The 20724-nt window shown below is 45.0% G+C and overlaps 1 pseudogene; it reads right to left on the minus strand.

Annotated features, from left to right (window-relative positions):
* Positions 1–4548: 4548 nt before the first annotated feature.
* LOC132832954 (uncharacterized) overlaps positions 4549–20724 on the minus strand; it is a 44560-nt pseudogene continuing 28384 nt past the window's right edge.

Below are 20724 nucleotides of genomic sequence, written 5' to 3' on the forward strand. Positions count from 1 at the left end.
CACGTTTCTCCACATTATGATCCATCCAGGATGTTCTTGCCCATTCATGAAGCCTGACAATTCCTCCTGGAGCTGGTTTACATCTTCCTCACGACACACCTGAGCATTGTCCTCCCCACAAATCTGTAAAGATTACATTTGGCCCCCAGCTTCTATTCACTGATATATTTTGTGGACAGCTGGGGCCCAAATACTAATCCTTGCAGTTCATGCCAGTCACAGCCTGTCACCGCAGGAATGTCCCAGTCACTCCTCCTCTCTGTGTCCCTATGTTCACCAGTCATTAATCCATACCTGTACCTTATCATAAACAAGCTTTATTCTGTTGACATATTTATAAGGAGAGGAAAAATGTTGTAGTTTAAAGTTTGTGAGAAGATTTGTTGCTCGGGTGCTCGTTGTTGTGGTTCTGTTCGCCGAGCTGGGAGTTTTTGTTGCAAACGTTTCGGCCCCTTTCTCGGTGACATCTTCAGTGCTTGGGAGCCTCCTGTGAAGCGCTTCTGTGCTGATTCCTCCGGCATTTATACTGGTTTGAATCTGCCGCTTCCGGTTGTCAGTTGCTGTCGGCTGCAATGGCCGGTATATAGGGTCTAGGTCGATGTGTCTGTTGATAGAATTCATGGATGAGTGCCATGCTTCTAGGAATTCCCTGGCTGTTCTCTGTTTGGTCTGCCCTATAATAGTGGTGTTGTCCCAATCGAATTCATGTTGTTTGTCATCTGAGTGTATGGCTCCTAGGGATAGCTGGTCGAGTCGTTTCGTGGCTAGTTGGTGTTCATGGATGCGGGTTGTTAGCTGTCTTCCTGTTTGTCCTATGTAGTGTTTTGTGCAGTCCTTGCATGGGATTTTGTACACTACGTTGGTTTGCTCCTGCTGGGTATCAGGTCCTTTATCCTGGTGAGTTGTTGTCTGAGAGTGGCTGTTGGTTTGTGTGCTGTTATGAGTCCTAATGGTCACAGCAGTCTGGCTGTCAGTTCAGACATGCTCCTGATGTATGGGAGTGTGGCCAGTCACCTGAACCACAAAAAGAGGAAGAAGAACACCTATACAAGGTATTCAACAAAAACGGATACCCGCGCAATTTCATCAACAGATGCCTCAGGGAAAGACAACGAAATGAGGACATGCGACAACCCAAAGGACTGGCCACACTCCCATACATCAGGAGCATTTCTGAACTGACAGCCAGACTAGTGCGACCACTAGGACTCATAACAGCACACAAACCAACAGCCACTCTCAGACAACAACTCACCAGGACAAAGGACCCGATACCCAGCAGGAGCAAACCAACGTAGTGTACAAAATCCCATGCAAGGACTGCACAAAACACTACATAGGACAAACAGGAAGACAGCTAACAACCCGCATCCATGAACACCAACTAGCCACAAAACGACTCGACCAGCTATCCCTAGTAGCCATACACTCAGATGACAAACAACATGAATTCGATTGGGACAACACCACTATTATAGGGCAGGCCAAACAGAGAACAGCCAAGGAATTCCTAGAAGCATGGCACTCATCCATGAATTCTATCAACAGACACATCGACCTAGACCCTATATACCGACCACTGCAGCGGACAGCAACTGACAACCGGAAGTGGCAGATTCAAACCAGTATAAATGCCGGAGGAATCAGCACAGAAGCGCTTCACAGGAGGCTCCCAAGCACTGAAGATGTCACCTAGAAAGGGGACGAAACGTTTGCAACAAAAACTCCCAGCTCGGCAAACAGAACCACAACAATGTTGTAGTTTTTAAAGAGAAACAGAGTTAAATGTGGAAGGAGAATTGACTCCGGGCTGGGAGGGTGAAGGTATCTGTGATGCTGACACAAGGGACGGGATAGGATTACAGACAGAGAGGGAAGTAGGTAGAGGTGAGGAGTGGGAATCACTCTGCCTCACACTATAGTACAGACTGAACTCATGGCCAGTGACAATCCTCTGGTGAAATCCAGTGTAAGACGGTCATTCCAGGCATTTGATTTTTCAGTATATTGCATTTATTTAGCATTTTATTTATTTATTTATCTAAATGTATTTATTTAGAGTACATTTCTCTAAATGTACTCTGTGATGGAGGGAATATGTCAGGTACCTGGGGCCCAGTGAGCAGAGAAGCTGCCTTGTCCCCTCTCAGTCCCGCACGCAGGCTCCGTCTGGATTATTGTCCAGGCCTCGATGCCCCTGACCTGACTCAGAGGGAAGAGCGCTCCCACTGAACCACAACTAACACCCCCCACTGGAGCCAAGGCAGTTTCCCACCTGATTATGGAATGTTCCTTTCCAGAGGAAGTCTGGAGAGATGAGCCAGTGGATTTCATATCAATGCTGTGAGCTACCATACACCTCCATAAGACAGGCCTCTGTGTTCAATAGATCATTCCCACCAACACTCGCTCAAAATGAAAGGAAATCAGCTGATTGTAAAAGGCCTTACAATGGATCCTTCCTTCAAAACTTGGAAGAATTTCTTTCCAGAGGGTAATGAGATTGTAGACCTCTGCCAAATGGAGTGGTTAACCTGGAAAGTATGTTGGATGTGAAGCTGCAATACTGATGAGCACATGAGATTGAAAGCCTGGTTGGCAAATTGGCTGTGAGACAGGGGACCGCGAGGGGGTGGGAGGGAATAGACAAGTTTCCTCTCTTCATACACTTCCCTCATTTCCCTTCTCCCTGTCCCAAATCCTGTAAAGGTCCCTGTCTGTCTGTCTGTCTGTCCTGTTGAGTCTGATTCCATCCAGTCACATGGTCACTCAGAGTCATAGAGATGTACAGCATGGAAACAGACCTTTGGTCCAACCCGTCCATGCCGACCAGATATCCCAACCCAGTCCAGTCCCACCTGCCAGTACTAGACCCATATCCCTCCAAACCCTTCCAATTGATATATATATACCCATCCAAATGCCTTTTAAATGTTGCTATTGTACCAGCCTCCACCACTTCCTCTGGCAGCTCATCAGCAGCTTTGTTTCAAAAACACCAAGAGCTCAGAATGAGCCAGGGGGATGCTGTGACACTCTGCAGCTGCTTTTTATTTCACCTGTGCCCTGTCAGTAGGAATCTCTGTTATTGTCAGTTTCTGATCATGTAAACTCCTCACCTCAATGCACCTGTGAACTTGGCCCACTATCTGGACTATTGTCTATCACACTGAAATATTTACACTTACTTACTTGTTAATTCTTCAGTAATTTTATCTCCTTGTAGGATTGATTTATATTTCTCTTCTTTTGATCACTCTATTGATTAATGATGTAGATGGTACGCTACATAGCCAGAAAAAAGTGAGAGAAAAAGTGTAAGGTCTGAAAGTGAATAAATCACATGGACCAAATCGGCTACGCACAACAGTTCTGAAAGAGATAGTTGAAGAGATAGTGGAAACTTCAATAGAGTCATAGAGATGTTCAGCACAGAAACAGACCCTTCTGGCTTACCCATCCATGCCTACCAGGTATCCTAACCTAATCTAATCTAGTCTTTTAAATGTTATAATTGTACCAGCCTCCACCACTTCCTCTGGCAGCTCATCCCATATCTGCACCACCCTTTGCTTGAAAAAATTGTTCCTTAGGTCCCTTTCTGATCTTTCCCATCTCACCCTAAACCTATGTCCTCCAGTTCTAGACTCACCCACCCCATGGAAAAGATTGTTTATTTACTTTATCTATGCCACTCATGATTTTATCAACTTCTATAAGATCACCCCTCAGCCTCTGATGTTCGAGAGAAAATAGCCCCAGCCTATTCAGCCTCTCCCTATAGCTCAAACCCTCCAACCCTGGCATCATCCTTGTAAATATACTCTGAACCCTTTCAAGTTTCAAAACATCCTTCTGATAGGAGAGAAACCAGAAATGCACACAATATTCCAAAAGTGGCCAAAGCAATGTTCTATACAGCTGCAATAATACATCCAACTCCTTTACTCAATGCTCTAACCAATAAAGGAAAGCATACCAAATGCCTTCTTCAGTGTCTTATCTACCTGCGACTCCACTTTCAAGGACCTGTGAATCTGCATTCCAAGGTCTGTTTATTCATCAACACTCTATTTCTGATGAAGAGCTTTTGCCTGAAACGTCGATTTTCCTGCTCCTCGGATGCTGCCTGACGTGCTTTTTTGAAGGCTGGGGAGTCCAAACGTAGAGGGCATAGTTTTAAGGTGAGATGGGAAAGATTGAAATGGGACCTAAGGGGCAGCATTTTTTTAAAAATGTGAAATAAACTGCCAGAGGAAGTGGTGGATGTTGAAAAATTGTAACAGTTAAAAGGCACCTGGGTAGGAATATGAAGAGAAAGAGTTGAGCGGGATATCGGTCAAATGCTAGCAAATGAGACTAGATTAATTTAGGATATCTGCTTGGCATGTATGGGTTGGACTATAGGGTCTGTTCCTATGCTGAACATCTCTATGATTCTTTCACTCTATAACTAATGTGAGGCAGAATTTCTTCAGCTAGAAGGTGTTTAATCTGTCAAATTCATTGTTGCAAAATGATGTGGAGACCAAGTCATTGAGTGCATTAAAGACAGAGATAGAGAGGTTCTTGATTAGCAAAGGGACCAGGATTACAGGGAGAAGGCTGGAGAATGGGGATTGAGAAATGTATCAGCCATGATCAAATGGTGGAGCAAACACAATTCATGTATGACCTCATTCTGCTTCAGTACCCTATGGTCTTATAACATGGTCAGCAGACGCGAAACCAACAATTGGATACATTAGTGACTGTTTTATATTTAGAATCCCTAGACACCCATGAAATATATCAGCCACGACCAAGTGGTGGTGCAAACCTGACTGGTGTATGACATCATCATGCCCATGTACCTTATGGTCTTACAATATGGTCAACAGAGGGGAAGCCGGATTCAATATATGTATAACCCCGAGTCACCTTCAGAAGTGATAATCTGGTATTCTGATCCTGTCAAGTTCCTGAATGACCTATTGAATGCCTCAATTAAAATTACTGTTTTTCACAAAGTGCTTTTCTTGCCATCTCAAAGCTTCATCCAGCCCATGAAGTATTTCAGAATTGTATTCAATGTTAGAACATGGAACATAAAGCACCCAGTCTGTGCAGAGCAATCTCCCATGAACATCAATGTAAACAGGTAATCTAATCATTGTGATGTTGAATGAGGAATAAATATTGGCTGTGGGATTTTTTAATATTCACCGCCCACATGGGGTTTGGATCAAACTGTTCTTGACCAGAGTGCAGTTCCAATCCTGCAGCATTCCCTCAGTACTGCACTCGAGTGTCATTCTGGGTTGTTATGATCATGTCACACACAGCAAGCTCAGGCCACCTATATTCTCTCTAAAATGATTAATACATGGGGTCTCATCACAGCTCACTGCACAAAACCACTTGGCACAGATCTCCAGTCAGAAAAACACCCTCCCACCATAGATCCCATGTGGCACCTCCTACTGTATCAGCCAGCCATGAGGGACATTGTTAAAGGCCTTGCTAACATCCATTTATGCAAAATTAACAACTCAACATTCATCAGTCTTCTTTGTCAATTCCTCAAAAAACTCAATGAAGTTTATCAGATGTGACCTCTCCTCTGCTTTGCCATTTAATAAGATCGTTCCCAACTTCACTTTCCAGCCTTAACTACATAACCTTTGATTTCCTTCCTCATGACAAATCTGTCCATTTAAGCATTGTATATATTAAATGACACAGCCTCAACAGCCCTCTGCAGCATCAAATTCTACACAAACACTGAGAATGCTGGAGAAACTCAGCAGGTCTGGCAGCAGCTGAGGAGGAGTGAGAAATGTTTCAAATCCAGTATGACTCATGTTCAGATCTGTTTCTGTCTGTCCAGTGGGAGGGTGTAGAAAAGTGTTGATTTATGCAATGGTTGGAGAGGTTTCACAGTCCTTTCCTCACCACAGAGGCACATCCCTGCAATGTAAAAGGGAATTCAAGAAGATAACATGGCGTCCTTGGTCAGCAGTGAGGAAGCTAATGCCTCAGCCAACTGGAAACCTAATTCATCAACCCTTGAAATGATCTGGAAGAATCTGCATTTCACTGCCAATCACAAGGTTTCCCACAAAAACAAAAATTGCTCGAGAAACTGGAGCAGTGTCACTGAATCCAAATGTCGTCTCTTCTTTCTCTCCACTCAAGCTGCCAGATTGCTGGTGAGGATCAGCAATTTCTGTTTTTGTAGCAGTGAAAACTGAAGTTTGTAGCACACCTAATGTTCAACAAACAAAGAATTGCAAATGCTGGAAATCTGAAATTAAACAGAAATTGATGGAGAATCTGCTTTCTCTGCACAGATGCTGCTACACCTGCCGAGTTTCAGTGTTCCTGGAATGGACTGATACAGAACATCATCTCAAAAATCCTCATTCACTGCCACCCAATCAAATTCGTCTTCATGTTATCACTGGCATTTCATTCCATGGGCTTCAATTATACTTCTGAATCTTTTATGTGACAATTTGTCAAAAGACTTTTCAAGTCCAGGATCAAATTCCCTCTAAATCCTAATTGTGTCTTCAGTCAAAAGCTCAATAAATTCATTAAACAAGACTTGCTTTGAATAAATCAACACTGGCTTTTCTCGATTATCTAGAATTGCTTCACTGTGTTAAATATTATCCTTAAAATTTCCCACCACCGAGATTAATCTCACTGCCCTGTAACTAACACTCCATTGACTCAAACCAGTGAATTATAAAATAATGCAAAATGAAGTTGGTATGCAAGGTATAAGGATACATATTCTGGAGAAATTTACAAATTCTTTCCCCCAGACTGAGACTGACCCCCATCAGTTTACAGCTGGCAGGAGGCAGGGGGACAGGGTGAAATTATGGGATGGATCTGTCATTTTCCCTTAATCCCGCAGATTGTCAGCGGGGTGGAGTTTTCCCCGCCGCCATTCCCTCCCAGATTGAAGATGGGAAAGAGCCTCTCAGTGAAAGTGTGGGTGAAAGTGTGGAGATGGGACATGGTGTCTGCATTGTAAAATGACACCTGTCCACCCTCATAGTCCAGGAAAACCCCGATCTTCCGGGGATTCCCACTCGGGGAGAGGGGGGTGTCAGAAGGTGAATTGGCGGCAAAATAACCACATCCATGTCCAAGCCACATAATCCAGAATCCAGTCTCGGGGTTCAGTCCGATCCCCTCCTTTCCTCTTCACAGACTCTCGGGCCACTCCCAGAAACCACTGAGTCTTCTCCCCCACCTCCACCTCCCAGCAATGTCTCCCTGATGTGAAATCCCTCTGATCCCAGGACACGGAGCCAGGAATCAAATCACTCCGGGGAGTCAGGGAGCGACTGCCGTTTGTCTCCAAGTCTCACACTGGTCTGGTCCTCAGACAGGATGAGCTGGGGGTGCGCTGTGTTCAGATCCAGAGTCAGACAGGCTGGAGCTGGGGGAGAGATCAAATAACACCGTCAGAGAGAGGGAGGGAGAGGCCAGGGAGAGTGGGGGGAGCAGAAAGTGAAGGTTGGAAAGATAGTGGGGGAATGGGAGTGGAGGGGGAGATAAGGAGAGTGTGGAAAAGAGGAATTTGAAGAAGGCAATGGTCATGGAAAGGGGAGTGAGTGAGGGAGAGTGCAGTGAGTGGTGAGAGTGGAGGAAGGATGAGTAAAGTGGAGGGCTTGGAGGGAAGAGTGGTGAGGGAAATGAGGAAGTGCACAGGAAGAACAGGAGGGCGGGGAAGGTTAAAGAGAGGGCAAGAGCGAGGAGATGTAGGATAGAGGGTGAACAGTGAGGAGAGGTGGGAGAGAGAGAGAGGAGGGCAGAGTGAAGGGGTGGTATGAGACAGAAAAGTGTGGAGAATGAGGAGGAGCTTAAAGAGAAGTGAGCAATGGGACATTCGAGTGCTTGGGTGAGAGTGATGGGAAGGGGTAAGTTGAGGGAGTGGGAGAGATAGAGCAAGTTGGAGAGTGCAGCGTCATCTGGGGAGCGGGGGAAGTGGGGAAAAAAAGTGGGAATTGTGGTGATGGGAAGTGTGATGGTCGTGGCACAGGTTAGAATGTGCTGGGGAGGCTAAACTGAAGCAGAAGGTGAGGGGAGAGCGAGGGGCAGATAGTGTAGCAGAAGCAGAGGGAGAAGAAGACTAGGGATTGGGGAGGGAGAGCGAGAGCAAGTGGGTATGGGATAATATAGGGGAGTGTCAGATGGTGGGGGCCAGGAAAGGGAGGAGAGAGTGATGAGCAGAGTGAGGGGTACAGGAGAGATGGGGGAGAGTGAAGGGGTTAGTGAGAGTAAACAGTATGGACAGGGTGGGGTGAGGGAGAGGAGAGACTGAGAGTGAGGGATGGGGAATGGACTGGAATGTGAGATGGCTAGGTCCAGAAGGAAGACATAACTGAGGAGGGGAGAGTGAGGGTGATGGAAGGAGAAAGGAAGAGTGAGAGGAAGGGAGAATGGGAAACTGATGGGCAAAAGAGAACAGGGGAGGGGGCAATAACAAGATGGAGGGAACATGAGCCTGAGGGAAATGGAAATTGGGGAGGAAGGGACAGTAAGTGGAAGGCAGATGAATGCGAGAAGAAGGGGAAAGTGAGATAATGTGAGTGGGGTGGGAATGGGGATAGTGATGGAAGGCAGGAATGATGGGCAACAAGGGAGTGGGGAGATGGGGAGATGGAGGGAGGGTATAGTGAGGTCGCATTTGTAAGGGAGGGTTTAGGGAAGTAGGAGGAGATCATCATGAAAAAAGGGAGGAAATGAGGGGAGGTTTTTAACCTCAGGGCAGGGGATGGGAGACTGAAGGGATGGGGGAAGAAATGAAAATGGGAATGACTGTAAGCTGAGTGAGGATGTGGGAGAAGATGTGGAGGTTTTGTGAGGGAAGGGGACAGTTTGAGATGGGGTGAGGAGAGTGAATAACAGTGTAGAATGGGACGGTGAGGACAGGAGGACTGCAAAATAAGTGGACATTTGATGGGAGAGTGAATGGGAGGGTTGAGATATGGAGATATGATGAGTGAGGGGAAGAGAGAAAGGGAGGTGAGAGTGAGGAGGAAGGGATGGCTGAGCTGGATGGAAGAATTACAGGTTCCTTTTGGCCTTGAGAGGGTGAGTGAATGGGAAAGGAAAGTGAGTGCCAGGGAATGAGGGGGATATACTGTATGAGGGGGAGGGGAGGGTTGAGTACCGTATATGGAAATGAGAGAGAACAAAATAAGGACTTGTGAGAATTCTGGAGGTGAATGCATTGGAGGATGAGGTGGAGTTTGTGGGGAAGAGGAGAGTCAAGATGAGGGGAGTGTAGGATGGGGGTTTAAAAGGAAGGAGAGAGTTGGGTCTCGGAAGTTGAGGAAGTCTGTGGAATGTGAAGGAGGTGAGTGAATTTGAGGTTGAGTTGGAGGGGAGACAAGTGGAGGCAAGACTGAAGGGGAGGGGAGTGCGAGGAGGCAAGATTAAAATGGAGGGGAGAGTCAGGTGGGGGGAAATCATGGTAGAGTGATTATGGAGGAGATGGAGAAAGCAAATGTGAGATGGCAATGAGGGGCAATGTGAGGTAAAGAGAGAGAGCAAAGCCAGGTTGAACGGACAGTAACCAGATTGGTAAGCTGTGGTCGAGAGGATCGTGAGGAAGACGGAAGAGTGAGCTGGGAGGGTGTGAGGAGTGAGCATGAGGGGGCTGTGAGATTGAGGGGAGAGCAGGAGGGAGTGAGGCAACACTGATGGGGAGGGAGATTGGAAATTCTGGCCAACTAGAGTGTAAAGGAGAGCTAGAGTGGCAAGGACAGTGAAGTTTGGAGAGTGAGGTGGAGGGAAGAGGGAATTGTGAAGGGTGGACAATGAAGAGAGGGTGGGGGAGGACTGAATGGTGAACAATCAAGAGGAATGGATGGATATTGGGAATTTGGAGGTGAGTGGGATGGAGCATGGAGAATGCAGTGAGGGTGTGGTGTGTCAGACTAAGGGACAGTTACTAGCAGGTATAAACCAGGAGGAGAATGAGGTCAGAGGGAGATTGACTGGGATGGGAAGCTGATCTAGAGGGGAGTGTGAATGAGAGGGAAGTGTGTATGGAGATTGAGCAGGAGGGATGAGAGGGAGTGGGAGTCATGGGGGTGTCGGTAGAGAGAGTGGGTCAGAGATGGGAGTGGGATGTGAACAGAGGGGAGACATGAGAGCAGGAGAGTATGGTGTGGGAGATCAGGAGGGAGTGTTGGTTAGAGGTAGGGAGTGGAGAGTAAGATCCATGGAAGAGTGATGGAGAGGGAGGAGGAGGAGAGTGGGGCCTGTATAGAGATGGAAGGGGAATGCAGTGAGAGACAGGGACAAGGAAACTGAGGAGAGAGTGATGAGATGAATAAAGAGCTAGGCTGTGTGTGAGGTCATGAGTGTGGAGGAGGTGAGAGGCAGGGGGTAAGGGAAAAGAAGAGGGAAATTGGCAGCGAGGAGAATGAAAATGAGAATAACTCAGAGGAGGAGAAACGGGAAGAGGGGAGGAGAGAGTGAAAGGGAAATGTGTAGCGGAAGGCCAAGAGATTCGGGGTGAGTGAGGGGAGTGACAATGATGCTCCTGAAACAAGTTTAGGTTGTCCTTGGCTTTTTCCAAAGGGGTCAGAAACACAAACCTTCCTATGTGTCTGGTTTGTATGGACTTTAGGGCCAATTTGATTATTGCTAACAGACGCTACCTCAGTCAAAACATATTCAAGTTTTACAAAACTTTGGTGGCACAATGGTTAGCACTGCTGCCTCACAGCACCAGAGACCTGGGTTCAATTCCTGTCTTGGGCAACTGTCTGTGTGGAGTTTGCACATTCTCCCCGTGTCTTTTCTCCGGGCGCGCTAGTTTCCTCCCACAGCCCAAAGATGTGTGGGTTAGGTGAATTGGCAATGCTAAATTGTCCATAGTGTTAGGTGAAGGGGTAAATGTAAGGGAATGGGTCTGGGTGGGTTGCTCTTCAAAGGGTTTGTGTGGACTTATTGGTCCGAAAGGCCTGGTTCCACACTGTAAGTAATCAAATCTAAAAAAAAATTTCGACAATTAAAGGGGAGTGACCAATTATCCCAGGTCAACTTTGGTTTTGGTTTGGTTTTTAGCAAGCAGCCAGCTTTTTTGAGGCTGCTGATCAAAGAAAAAGCTCCATGCTAATCCTCTGTCTCTCTCTGATATCTCTCCTGTGAGAACCTGGGTATGATTTTTCCCTTTTTTTGCCAAGGGGGTGTTCACGGGCATGTTGTAAATATTTGGAACAGCATCATTAATTTGCAATAGAGTTGTTTTGGTTTTTAAATACTTATGTTATACTACCAGGTTATAGTCCAATAGGTTTAATTGGAAGCACACTAGCTTTCGGAGCGACGCTCCTTCATTAGGTGACTGAATGAGCGTCGCTCCGAAAGCTAGTGTGCTTCCAATTAAACCTGTTGGACTATAACCTGGTGTTGTGTGATTTTTAACTTTGTACACCCCAGTCCAACACCGGCACCTCCAAATTATGTTATTCTAAATTTGTTTTTTGTTCATGTGTAAATAAATACTGCTTTGTTTCAAACTGAGTGGTTGGGCCAGCTGCATCCCACCTGGAATATCCACTGTACACCTACTGAAAACAATTAGAAATGTTAGGTCTGGGCTACCTTCTTGAAATGTTCTGAGGGAATTTGGCCTGGTCCATAACAGGGGAGTGAAGAGTCGGGGGATGTGAGTGTCAGGGATTTAGAATGATGTGGGAGAGTAATTGGAGAATTGGCTAGAAGAGAAAATGAGGGGAAGTGCGATTGAGAGGGGAGAGGGAGCTTAAGTGGATATGAGTAAGTGGGTCAGGGGAGTGTTGTGTTTGACTGTAAAGAGTAAGGAGAGCGAGAGGGGCAGGGGGAGTGATTGACGTTGGAGCTTGCAGGGAGCTGGGCAGTAGATTGGGGTGTGGAGTGGAGAGGGAAGTGTGAGGAAGAAAGGTCAATGAAGGAGAAGTGTAAGAGATTTGGGGCATTGTTGAAAGGAGTTGTTTTGCTGAAGGGAGGGAGTGAGGGTGAAGAGGGAGAGGAGATGGGGTTGGAAACAAGGATGAGGAGATAGGACAACTTTGGGATGGTGGATGGGAGTTTGTGGGTGAGAGAATGGGGGATAGAGTGAGACCTGAGCAATGTGAGGAGGAAGGGAGTCTTCACAAGGAAGAATTTTAAAAACTAAGAGCGTTACTTAAACAGAGAAGACCTGCAGAATTGCGAGATACAGAGTGATCTGGGTGTTTGAGTGTGTGAGTCAGAAAATGTTAGAATGCAGGAACACTGAGTAATTAAGAAGGTTAATGGGAAATTAACCTTTATCTCGAGATAAGATGAACTTAACAGTAAAAATGGTATCTTTTAGCTATAGAAAGAATTGAGAGAGAGAGAGAGAGAGAGAGAATCTGCACTGTTACTATCATCTGTATCGCACACCAGCTGTCCAGTCAACTGAACTAATCAACCGACATAGCCATAGATTAATACAGCCCTTCAGCCCATTGTGGAAATGCTAGTCATCAAGGGTCTATCAAGTTCTATTACATTTCCCAGCAACTAGGGAACTTAGGGAAATAAATAGTGATGTCTTGGAAAGAGTTCATATTGCAGAAGATGATGTACTGTGGAGAACTTCAATTGTACAAAGCTAGCTAAATCCCCAGGACGGGATCAGATGTTTACCAGAAACTAGGGAAGAGATTGCTGCACCCATTACTGACACACTTGTATCATCAACAACCACAGATGAGGTGCCAGAACTGGAGGTCGGCTAATTTGGTGCCATTATTTGAGAAAGGCTGTTAGGAAAAGTGAGGGATCTATAGACCAGTGAGCTTTACATCAGTGGTAGGTAAGTTATTGGAGTGGGTGGGACACGATATACAGGCAATTGGAAAGGCAAGGACTTCATAGGAATAGTCAACATGGCTTCACAAGTGGGAATTCGCATTTTGATTGAGTTTTTTTTAAGACGTAACAAAGAAGCTGGATAAAGACAGTAGTATACATGGTCGAGATGGACTTCAGCAAAGCATTCAACAAGGTTCTGCATGGTAGACTGGTTATTAAGGTTAGATCACATGGGATCCATGGGAAGGTAGCCAACTTAGTACAAAATTGGCTTGAAGGTGGGAGACAGAGGGTGATTGTATGGGGTTGCTTTTCAGGTTGGAGGCCTGTGACTAGCGGTGTGCCACACAGATCATGGTTGGATCCCACTGCTTTTGGTCATGTGCATAAATCATTTGGGTGTGAACGTAGGAAGCGTAATTAATACATTAGAGACAAAAAATAGCAGATGCTGGAATCCAAGGTGGACAAGCAGGAGGCTGGATGAACACAGTAAGCCAGGCAGCATCAGGAGATAGAGGCCTGAAGAAGGGTTGCCTCTGAAATGTCGAATACTCCATCCCTAATGCTGCCTGGCTTGCTGTATTCTTCCAGCCTCTTGCTTGTTAGTAAAGTGGCAGATGACATGAAAATATTGTGTAGTGGGCTGAGATGGAGTTTAATTTAGTTAAATGTGAGGTGTTGTATTACGGTCAGGCAAATCAGGCCAGTTGATGGTGGGACCCTGGGGAGTGTTACTGAGCAGGAGGTCTGGGGGAGCAGGTACATGATTCCTTGGGTTGGAGTTGCAGGTGAACAGGGTGAATACGGAGTATGGCACACTTACCTTCATTTGTTGGAGTGTTGAGTGTTGTAATGTTGGGGTGTCATGTTGTGACTGTGAAGGCCATTGATGAGGCACGTTGGAGTGTAGTTCCGGTCACCGTTCTATGGGGTAAGTATGTTGTGAGGCTCAAGAGTGTGTGGAGGGGATTTACAGAGGTATTGCTGGGTCTGGGGGGTTTGAGATATAGGGAATGGCTGAATAGGCTGGGGCATCTTTCCCTGGAATGTCGGACGCTGAGGGGTGACCTTATCAAGGCTAATCAAACCATGAGGGGGATGGATAGGGTGAATAGCCAATGTATTTTCCCCAGGGTAGGTGACTCCAAAAATAGAGGGCATAGTTTTACGGTGAGATGGGAAAGGTTTAAAAAGAACTTGGGAATTAACATTTTCACGCAGAGGGTGGTCCGTGTATGGAATAAGCTGCCAGAAGAAGGGGTAGAGATGGGATTAGTGACACCATTTAAAGGACATCTGTATGGGTACATGAACAGGAAGGATTTAGAAGGATATGAGCCAAATGTTGGCATATTGAACAAGGTCGGTTTTGGATAGCTGGTCAGTGCAGACTAATTGGGTGGAGGCGTCTGTTTCCATCCTGTGTGACACTATCATTCCATTTGAATAACTTCCTAAATGTTCAAAGATTTCTGTCTCCTTTCAGGCAGTGAGTTCCTGAGGCTGAGAGCCATCCAGGGTAAAAATATCATCCTTAATTCCCTTCGAAAACCCCTGCTCCTTCTCTTAAATCTATGTACCTGTTGTTGCCCAAAGCATTAAGGGGAAAAGTACCCTTCTGTCTACCCAGTCTGTCACCCTCATAACTTTCATTAGCTTCTCCCCTCAGCCTTCTCTGCTTCAATGAAAACATCTCCAGCCGATCGAGTCTGTCTTCAGAGGTGAAACACTCCAGCCCAGGCAACATCTTGGTGAATCTCAGCTGTTCCAGCACTGCCCTATCTCCTGTTGGATTTTCTACACACTGCCTTAAATAGATCACGTGGAGACATTTTAAGAATACTGTCCTGTCCGAGCCCTTCACAATCAGTCTGTCCCAATTCATACTGAGGAAGTTCAATTCCCCTGATATTGTTACCATTTGTTTTAGCACTTTTCTGAGATTTGCTACACATCATCATTTAATCTATCTCTGATTACACTCTACAGCACACTCCCAACAAGGTAATTCCCAATTTTTATAAAGTTCTCCCTATGTGGCCTCAGTGGAGTGGAAAATGAGACGCTGTCCTTCCAGTTTGTGCTGCCCCTCGAGCTGGAAGAATAGTATCGCATTTCCCACTTGGGGACCCTGCAGCCTTCAGAACGCAGAGTTGAAATCAATAATGTTAGGGTTTAAACAATTTCTTCCACGTTTTACCCACATGGACACTCTCGGCTCTGTCATGATATGGGCTAATTTCATGACCCCTTTTTAATCTCCTGCATAGTTATTAGAAACAATGAAATGTATAATTTTCCTCAGTGTTACTGAACTTTTCCATGACAAAAAAAACCATTCAAACTGATGATTTTTTCATCATTGCAATGCTGTTTCTGTGACCTCACTGTTCACATTTTCTCATTTCCTACATTACATCAGGGAATATTTATCAAAAACATATCAGTGGTTCAGAAACTCTTTGGGTTATGCAGTAGGCACATGGGCGATATTTGAACACAATTTGATTTATCATATTCTCCTCTGTCATGAATTCCCTATTACCAGGATTTGCATTAATTATTCACATGGCTATTCATTGCTCCTTTATTTTCCATTTGGTTCCATATTCCCAACATTACAAATCATATACTTCCCTCATCTGGAAGTGAAGGCAGTTTTCCAGATACCTGTTTCCTCCTGCAGGACTACCCAGCACCTTCTCACATTCCGAACTCTTGGAAAACAGACCATGAGACACTGCACTGAATCAGAACCCTCACATTGAATTGAGCCTCTGATCAAACTCATGGAGCAGCAATTGGGTTCACTGCTTGATCAATGAGATTACTGAAAATATTGAAATAGTGGCTTAATGGTTAGCATTGCTGCCTCACAGCACCAGGCATCTGGGTTCAATTCAAGCCACACATAATTGTGTGGAGTTTGCACATTCTCCCATGTCTGTAGGATTTCCTCCCACAGTTCAAAGATGTGCAGCTTTTGTCTATTGTGCCCATGGATGAGTAGGCTTGTTGGATCAGCCATGGAAAATATTGAGTTACAAGGATATATTGGGGATTGGGTCCAGGTGGGATGCTCTTCAGAGGGTCAGTGTGGACTCGATGGACTGAATTGCCTGCTTCCTTACTGGAGGGATTCAGTGATTCTATCAGTCTCACTAATAGCAAGCTGGTTTTTAACACTCCCCTTACAGATATTTATAAATGTTTGACGATGTTAAATCTGTGGATATTTATCAGATTCAGCAGGTCTGGCAGCACTGTGGACAAAAATCAGAGTTAATGTATAGGATTGAGTGACCCTTCCTCAGAAGTCATGGTAGCTAGGAAAATGTTGGTTTATATTCAGAGGATAGAGTGGGGGAATGGGTAAGGAGTAAATAATAGGTAGGGATAGAGCCCAAAGAGAGAGAAGAGCAGTTCGGCAGACAAAGGAGTGGATAATGATTTGGCTGGAAGGTTGAATAGCTGTTAATGGAGACTGTTAGTGGGTTACAATGGGTGGTACCTAATAGCAAACTCTGTGCTAACAAGGCCTGGTTGTGTGTGTTGTGGTAACAACATGGGAGAGCTCAGACCCCAAAGTTATTGAATTCAATATTGAGTCTGAAAGCTTCAGGATCCACTTCCGAAAAATGAAGTGCTGTTCTTCCAGCTTGCACTGAGCTTCACTGGAGTACTGCAGCAAGCCTGGGACAGAGGTGTTGGCCAGGTTACTTGGTGGTGTGTTAAATGGCAGCTGGAAGTTCAGAATCTTTTTTGGCAAACAGAAAGCAAGTAAAGTGATCATGCAGTTGACCCTTTATATCCCCAATAGAGAGGAGGCCACATTGTGAGCAGCAAATGCAGTAGGCTTGATTGTGAGAAGTGCAGGCAGATGGAAGATGTGTTTGGATCCTGGGATACTGAGGAGGGAGGAAGTAAACAGAGAGATGTTACACCTTCGGTGGTTGCAGGGGAAAGGTGCGGTGAGGCTGTGAGGGGTGTTGGAAGTAACCATGGTGTCCCAAAGGGAATAGTTCCTGTGAGAGTCTGACAAGGGATAGGAGGTGTGTAGTATTTGGTGGTGGAACCTCGCTGTAGTTAGTGGAAATGACAGAAAATGATTTTCTGGATGAGAATGCTGGTGGGATGGTGGTTAATGTGATAGCCTTACTTCTGTTGTGGGTAAAGTGTTGGAACAAAAGGTTATAAGAGATAGGATTTACAATCATTTAGAGAGGAATAAATTGATTGGGGATAGTCAACACGGTTTTGTGAAGGGCGGGTTTTGCCTCACAAACCTTACTGAGTTCTTTGAGAAATTGACCAAACAGTTGGATCAATGTAAAGCAGTAGATGTGGTGTATATGGATTTCAGTTAAGCATTTGATAAAGTTCCCCATGGTAGGCTATTGCACAAAATACGGAGGCATGGGATTGAGGGTGCTTTAGCGGTTTAGATCAGAAATTGACTAGCTGGTTGAAGGGACATATTCATTCTGGAGTTTAGTTGCTAGTGGTGTACCACAAGAGTCTGTTTTGGGGCCACTGCTGTTTGTCATTTTTATAAATGACCTAAATGAGGGTGTAGAAGGATTGGTTAGTAAATTTGCGGATGACACTAAAGTCAGTGGAGTTGTGCTGAAGGATGTTGCAGGTTACAGAGGGTCATAGATAAGCTGCAGAGCTTGACTGAGAACTGGCAAATGGAGTTTAATGCAGAAAACTGTGAGGTTATTCACTTGGGAAGCAGCAACAGGAATAAAGAGTACTGGGATAATGGTAAAATTCTTGGTGGTGTAGATGAACAGAGAGAGTTGCCACCCAGGCTGATAGGGTCGTTAAGAAGGCATTCGGTGTGTTAGCTTTTCTTGGTAGAGGGATTGAGTTTCAGAGCCACAAGGTCATGCTGCAGCTGTACTTGGAGTTTTGAGTACAGTTCTGGTCATTACATTATAGGCAGAATGTGGAAGCTTTGGAAAGGGTGCAGAGGAGATTTATTCGGATGTTGTCTGGTATTGTGGGAAGGTCTTATGAGGAAAGGCTGAGGAACTTGAGGCTCTTTTCATGAGAAGAATATTGGAACGTGACTTAATTATGACATATAAGATAATTAGATGATTAGATATGGTGGACAATGAGAGCCTTTTTCCATAGATGGTGATGGCTAACACGAGATGACATAGCTTTAAATTGAGGGGTGGGAGATATAGGACAGATGTCAGAGGTAGTTTCGTTACTCAGGGAGTATTAGGGGCGTGGGATGCACTGCCTGCAACAGTGGTAGACTTGCCAACTTTAAGGGCATTTAAATGGTCATTGGATAAACATATGGATGAAAATGGTTTAGTGCAGAATAGACAGGCTTCAGATTGGTTTCATAGGAGGGCGCAACATCAAGGGCCAAAAGGCCTGTACTGCGCTGAACTGTTCTATGTTCTCTATAAGACTAAAGGGAACCCTATTGCTGTTGCAGGGTGGGGAAGAGAGGGATACGTGCGGACAATGGGCAGGTCCCAATTCAGGGCCCTGTCAACAACATTGCTGGGGAATCCTCAGTTGAGAAAGTAGGTGGACATTGTAGACATGTACCCTAGACATCTGTGGGAAACTAGGGAAGTGATTGCTGCACCCCTTACTGAGATACTTATATTATCGATAGTCACAAGTCAGGTGCTGGAAGAGTGGAGGTGGGAAGGGAAAGCCAGGGAATTATAGACCAGTGATCCTTTTTTAAATGGTGGGCAAGTTGCCAGAGGGAATCCTGAGGGAAAGGGTTTACTTGCCTTTGGAAAGGCAAGGGCTGATTAGAGATGGTCAAAATGCCTTTGAGCATGGCAAATCATGTCTCATGAACTAGATTGAGTTGTCTTAAGAAGTAACAGCATGGATTGATGAGGGATCAGCAATGGACCTGATCTACACAGATGTCAGTAAGGCCTTCGACAAGGTTCCTCATAGTAGACTGGTTAGCAAGGTTAGAACTCATGGAATACAGGAAGAACTAGCCATTTGGATAAAGAACTGGCTCGAATGTAGAAGACAGAAGGTGGTGGTGGAGGGTTGCTTTTCAGACTGGATGATATGGATGTGAACATAAGTTTGCAGATGACACCAAAATTGGAAGTGTAGTGGACAGTGAAGAAGGTTATGTCAGAGTACAACAAGATTTGATCAGATGAGCCAATGGATCAAGGAGTGTCAGATGGAGTTTAATTTAGATAAATTAGAAGTGCTGCTTTTAGGAAAGGCAAATCTTAGCAGGACTTGTACACTTAATGGTAAGGTCCTGCGGAGTGCTGCTGCACAAAGAGACCTTGGAGTGCAAGTTCATAGTTCATTGAAAGTGGAGTTGCAGGTCAATAGGATAGTCAAGAAGGCATTTGGTATGCTTTCCTTTATTGAACAGAGCATTGCGTATTGGAGCTGGGGGGCCATGTTGCGACTGTACAGGACATTGGTTCAGCCACTTTTGGAATACTGTGTGCAATTCTGGTCTCCCTTCTATCAGAAGGATATTATGAAACTTGAAAGGGTTCAGAAAGGATTTACAAGGATGTTGCCAGGTTTGCAGGATTTGAGCCATGGGGAGAGGTTCAATAGGTTGGGGCTGTTTTCCCTTGAGCATCAAAGGCTGAGGGGTGGTCTTATAGAGTTTATAAAATCATGAGGGGTATGATAGGATAAATAGACAGGGTTATTTTCCCCTGGGGTGAGGGCATCCAGAACTAGAGGGCATAGGTTTTGGGTGAGCAGGGAAAACATAAAAGAGACAAAAGGGGTAACCTTTTCATACAGAGGATGGTGTGTGTATGGAATGAGCTGCCAGAGGAAGTGGTGGAAGATGGTAAATTCAAAACATTTTAAAGGCCATCTGGATGTGTTTATGAATTGGAAGGGTTTAGATGGATATAGGTCAAGTTTTGCCAAATGGGACTCGATTAGGTTAAGGGAACTGGTCAGCATGGATGAGTTGGACTGAAGGGTCTGTTTCTGTGCTGTACATCTCAATGACTCTATGATTCTAAGTATATACTCTACACATAACCAATAGGATCAATGTTATACATAAAATACCATGTGAAGACTGTCAAGAACACTACATTAGCAAACAAATAAGAAGCTGGAACACACAGCAAGCCAGGCAGCATCAGGAGGTGGAGAAGGCAATGTTTTGGGCAAAGATGGAAGAAAATTAGCCACTAGAGTACAAAACCACAAACTAGCCACCAAGTGACATGATCATCTAGCACTGATATCACTTCACATTGACAATGACAGACACCAATTCGACTGAGACAATATATCCATTCTAGGACAAGCCAAACAGAGACATGTCAGAGGAATTCCTGGAAGCCTCACACCAATCCCAGAACTCCATTAACAAACAGGAAGAGTTGGACCCCATTTACCAATCACTAAGAAACAAAACCAGCAACCAAAATGGAAATGGTACCACCAACCCCAGCAGAGTGGGACAGAACACCAACACTTCATCTAAGGCACCCTGATGATGTTACTGAGAATAGGGATGAAACATCTATGAACTAACTTATCAGCTCAGTAAGGAAGTTAACAATCTGTTCATAACCTGAGCTACAAATCTTTGCAAATACGCTGAAGGGAGTTTCTCAAAATATTGTTCTGTCTCCCAGAATTAACAACACCTGATGTGAAGGTTTAAACTGGTACCTGAGAGTCCCTGCATAACTGGATTTATCATCAAGAAAATGAATACATGTGTTTACCTGGGTGAACGGTGTGTATCATTTCTTTCCAGACTGTGTACTGTAAAGGGCCAGAGAACTTTCCAATAGACAGAGAGGGATCTGCAGCTGAGAATTTGTTCTTGTTGTCACTAACCCTATGAATATTGAACAGATTACATTATAAATT

The sequence above is a fragment of the Hemiscyllium ocellatum genome, chromosome 35 (assembly GCF_020745735.1).
Source record: "Hemiscyllium ocellatum isolate sHemOce1 chromosome 35, sHemOce1.pat.X.cur, whole genome shotgun sequence".
Lineage (NCBI taxonomy): Eukaryota > Metazoa > Chordata > Chondrichthyes > Orectolobiformes > Hemiscylliidae > Hemiscyllium > Hemiscyllium ocellatum.